This window comes from Buceros rhinoceros, unplaced genomic scaffold (assembly GCF_000710305.1).
Source record: "Buceros rhinoceros silvestris isolate BGI_N320 unplaced genomic scaffold, ASM71030v1 scaffold4827, whole genome shotgun sequence".
Classification (NCBI taxonomy): Eukaryota; Metazoa; Chordata; class Aves; order Bucerotiformes; family Bucerotidae; genus Buceros; species Buceros rhinoceros.
In genome coordinates, this window is record NW_010421435.1 from 29,665 (window position 1) to 34,693 (window position 5,029).

Sequence of the window (5,029 nt, forward strand, 5' to 3'; positions counted from 1 at the left end):
CCTGCTGAAGATAACACAGGAGTCTAATTTAGACAACTACAGCCCCAGACAGAAAATGAAAATGCAGTGCATGGGACAGCTGAGGTTCTGTGCGAGGTGTTGAATCACTTCTATGGCATTTTGCTATGTATGCAAATTGATGGGTTTAGTTTGAGGGGAAAAAAAGGGTTTGAAAGCTGAATGAACACCAACACTTCAGACAGATATATATTCTTCATTGCTGTATATAGGCCTCTAACTTGCTAATGCTGCTGCTGCTGTTGAATCATGTAGATTGGCTTAAAGTTACCATAAAAAATGCTCATTTCCGGTGTAGGAAGAGCTCTTTCTTTTAAAAAATAACCAAGGATGGAGGATCAAATAGACAACTTGTATACTGATATTTTTAGCAAAAAGAACTCTATTATATAAGAAGTTTAGGTCTATAAAGATAACAGAGTTCCTCAACAGTTCCCATCTGTCTCGTCCCTGTCCTGTGTCAGCAGGGGGAAGTAGTAACTAAAACCTTCTGTGGCTTCGAATCTAAGTGCTTTCACTGGAGTGTTTTTGTCCGCCCTTCTTTCTTTCCCTCTTTGACATCAGTAAGAACTTTTAGTACACTGCTATGAGATATAATATCTACTATGAAAAATTACTGTCAACTGATTTGTCAGTGATTCTTATGTCCAAGTAAATCTGCTTCCTTTTACAACATTTTTGTTAATCTGGATTAAAATATTGCAGGTGCTGCTCAGATTTCTACCGTCTGCAAGACACTAATACTGTTTCAATTAGACTGACTGCTGTTACAGCAATTTTCTAAAAATTGCAATGATGGTGGCTTCGAGGCACGCAGTGTGAGCAAGGACACCTCTTGTTCCCCATCCAGATCTCAGGCTGCGTTTCCAAACCCCGTGCCGGCTCAGAGCGGAGCTAGTTTAGCCCCACCCCCTGAGCAGTCCAGCCTTTATTTATATGAAATCTGTGGTCCAACTGGCTTCAGATGGCGTGCGTATGTGCGTGTGCCTGCCTTCTGAGTGTGTGAGACGAGCTGGGATCATGAGCCAGGGTTGTTCCAAGTGGTTTTAATCAGCAGCCCATTAGAGGAGAACGGAAAACTTCTAACAGGACAAGAAGCGAGTAAGTAAACCTAAGTTTGAACTTACAATCTGGACAAAACAAATGCAAACAAAAATCTTCATAGTCTGTCAGTTTTCAGATAAATGATCACTTTTAAAGAGAAAGCTGTGCATGCTGACAGGAAGGAAGCAGTTTAAAAGGATTGGAATGAAGGAAACCGTAAAAACAAAGTGGGAATTGAGAATGCAAGAGAGAAAAAAACTAGCAAACAATTGTTCATGAAGTTGGTACACTCTCTTGCTCTCTTCGGCTGTGGACAGGACATGCTTAACCTCTTGCTTTCTTGGATACTATTGTCTGGCTGAGTAGTTCCTTCTGCAGACGGGTGAAGATTTCTGCTCCTCACCTGTCTGCAGCAGGTCTGTTCTCCTAAGAGCGTGATGTGGACAAGCTCGCTACAGCTCCTTGCAGAACGCCTCACAGCACGCTGCTGTTTGCCACTGCTCACTTGTTGTTTTTTCACAGGTTGTTCCCTTACTCCCATGGGAGGGTTCTTGCCAAGCCCCTGTTCCTCTGGAACGTGTGACTTCTTGCCAGGCACCAGGAAAGTGCTCAGCAGCAGAAATGGGGAAAAGTCTCACTAGTTTTGGCTAGTTTTTGACTTTTTTTACTCTCTCAAGACGTGGCTACTTGGACTGCATCTGCGATGTGGCAAAGGGCAAAGTGAGGACGGCAAAGAGGCCATGGTTTGTAGGCAAGTCCCCAGGTGCCGCAGGCTTTGTCGCCTTCGTCCCTTCCTTCTGGCCTTAGCGGTGGCCTTCTGTCTGTTCTGCCAGACCCTGACTCCTCTCATGACCAGCAGCATCCTTTCGGCAGTCGTTAATGGGATTGCTCCCAACAAACTGACTAAAACACAGCAAGGAAGATACAAGGAGGTCTCCCCAAGCAACACTCACTGCTTCCTCCCTGGCAGTAACTCACAGACAGTGAAAAAGGTAAGTCAGCTGGAGGAGAGTGCTGAGCAATAATTAGCAAAGCGGGGGATAGTGGGTCTGGCAGGATCATCTGAGTCCAGCTAAAATTAGCCTAAGCTTGGAAGTCTGAGATCTGTATACAAACAAATGGGTGATCTAATGACAGCGGCATATGCGCAAGCATGTCTCTGTTACCAGCTCCTCAGAGTGGCGTTATTAATGCAGGAATCTTGAAATCTTTGACTGAAACATGGCATCGCTCTGTGACTCCAAGGAGATCTCAGTTTGCTGCACAAACCATATTTTATGTTGGCTTTGGGAATCAGTTCAGAGGCTTTACAGTACAGGCACATAAATCAGGAGCCAGCAGGGTATCGTGAAAGTGACTGAGGCTGTTAATTAGCACCGGGACTGCAGCTGCCCTGTGCTAAACTTATCTGCTGGTCAGTTTTGAGCTTTACTGGGATTCTGCTGAAAAGCTGGAGGTAGCTGCATTTGAGCAATAAATGAAGCGCTTTTCACATTTTCAAATCACGCTATTTACTTTGGAATCTTTCTCCCACAAAATTTACTTTGTCCTTAGGTTACCTGACCTCATGTTTGTTTTGTATAAGGTTCCTAGAATGGATGTTAAAACCTAACAAATGCAGACACTGTTATTTTAGTTGGAGAATGTGGTTTGTTAAATGGTCCAGACTGGGTAGTTATTTTTACTCTGGAATCTGTGATCAGCACTAGCACAAATGTTGTGGATTTTCTTCAATCCTAAAGAGAGCTGCTAATAGTGCAGCAGATACCGCACTGTGAGATTATCATTAAGCTGGCATTTTATATATAACTGTATCACAACTATAAACATTAATCTGTGACTTCACAGATTACGGACAGCATCCACATAAAGCAGTTCAGATTTAAAAAAAAAAAATGAGAAGGCTAAAAAATGAGAAGGCTGCTTCTTTGATTAGACAGCGTTCACAGCCTGAAAGGTCAGCAATATTGATTTTAGGAGAGCAGTTGTAAAGTGCATCTTCTGCAACAATCAAAAACAGATCTGTGAAAAAACTTCAGCGTGAACTCTTTAACCTTAAGTCTTAAAAACTGGATTTTTTTCCTTGTGAAGGTCAAAAAGATTTGTCTTATGAGTTGCATCTAATCCACCCTGCATTTGTCATAATTTTATATTTTAATGACCTTTTAGTAAACTAGGTACCTAGATTTGTGTTTGGTCAACAATGTGACATGAAGAATTAATATGTAAAGGGAAATAAGCACAGCTGACAGATGCAGGTTGCATTGTGTTACAGCTTTTGACACTTATAGTCCATTCCTTTTTACTCATTTCTATTGTCATGGCAAAGAACATTTCATATCTCACCTTGGGCTACCTGAAGTCTGTAAGAAGTGACAAAATAATGACAAGGTTTTGCTGGTATGCTGTTTAGCTGTAAATATCTCTAATTTCTTTTTTCCCAATTTGCCGGAGAAAAATGCAGATTGACATTGAACTTGAGGTGCTGGCTGTTTGAAATGAGGAGGAAGCTTATGTTTTTAGTACATGCTGTACTTGCTGCCCTCCAGCCTCCCTGGCTGGATATGACTTATTACACGCACATGCTGAACCTACAGTACAGGTGTAAATGCATATGTTAACCCTTATAGGTATGTTTTCCAGGGCTGTATTACTCTGATGCATTCCTCTTGAAGTTCTGAAGACCACCCGTAGCTCATTCCATATTTGTCTTGAAAGTTTCCTCTAGAGTGTGATGAACAAAATGTCTTTCACATGTTGAGATGTTACTCTAAGTTGCTCTCTGCTTCCAGAGAATACTCTGCTGGTTGTGTGGGCTGAATAATAATCTCAGGGAATAGAAAACACAAACACCTCCAAAAATCTCTAGCACTTTGCTTTGAAAGTGTGCTCTTGAACTGCGTGTTTTCGCCCACTGCTTGTTCAGATAGCTGAGCTGTTATCTGGTTTGATTTTATTGGGTACCCAGTAACATCTAAGACAGATGTCATGGTTGAAACTTTACACTGTTTTATTTTGCAGTCACATGACCACCCACAGTAGCTAGTTTGGAAACAAGGTTTCTTTAAAGCTCTGGTTTAGATCTTTGTGTATGAAGCTGGAAAAATACTTTAAAATATAGTCCGAAATATTCACAGTTTTGATTAACTAGTCACACGTGCATTCTTATTCTGTAAATAATCCAGCAAGCACATTTATTAGAAAGAACATATTGTGCAGTTAAACAGTGACTTAAAGCAAACACTGCAACATGCCTTGTGAAACCAAAGTTCATGAATACATTTTAAGGAAAAGAAGACCCTGCTGAAGATAATATTCTTTAGATAACATTCATTGTTTCTGGGTTTTGAGCCGTAGTATCTGTCGCACTAAAGAGTCTCTTCTGACTGGATAGGGGCAGGTTTCATTCTTGCTTCCTTCAGAGAAGTAATCAGTATTGCATTGAGCCTGCTGTGGGAATTTGATTATGATTGTTACTGCATGAGCAAAAATAATTTCGCTATTCAGAGTATGCATAGCACTAAGTGCCTCAAAAGAAAAAAAAAAAGTTGTCACCTTTTATGAGCTATTGGAGGAAGCAGAGTTAGAGATCTGAGGAAAAGGGTACCTTTGCCACTGCATCTCTGATCTCAAAATTCATCTCATTTTGGAAGGGAAAGTTCCAGACAAACGTGGAAAAAGCATGGTGCTGGAAATTGCCCATTTGATCTGTAAATGTATCATCCTTGGATCTTTACATTCAAGATGCCCTGAGCATCAAGATGCCCCATTACTGTCAGGCACATGGTGCAAGCTGTCTTCTTTAAATTGCAAAAATGCAGATTTCATTCATAGCCTGGAAAACCTGACAGAGCTCATAGTATGTCTTTCCTAGGTATCATACATTACAGGAGTTTTAAAAGCTGCTGGAGAGCTGGTCCTGTAGCCTTATTTTTACATGAACAGAGGTCAGCATATTCTAGAATAA